We start from the raw sequence: 263 nt of genomic DNA on the forward strand, positions 1-263 counted from the left end.
GGACCGGCTCGAACAATTCAAAGTAGGCGCCCATCAACATCTCCAGAAGAGGAAAATTAACTGTAGCCCCTCCGATACATGAACCAAATTCCCCTCAGATTCCGTGTGGTGGGAAATACGTACGGATAAAAGAGAGAGAGAGAGAGAGAGAGAGAGAGTAATCAACGTAAGGGTTGATTACGGGGGGCTTGAGAGAAATTGCCTGCGTCCTTCAGGGAGCTAAGTACAAGTTTCCCCGATCCGGGCTTTTGGTTTCCGTCAGA

Source organism: Asparagus officinalis, chromosome 1 (genome assembly GCF_001876935.1).
Source record: "Asparagus officinalis chromosome 1, Aspof.V1, whole genome shotgun sequence".
Lineage (NCBI taxonomy): Eukaryota > Viridiplantae > Streptophyta > Magnoliopsida > Asparagales > Asparagaceae > Asparagus > Asparagus officinalis.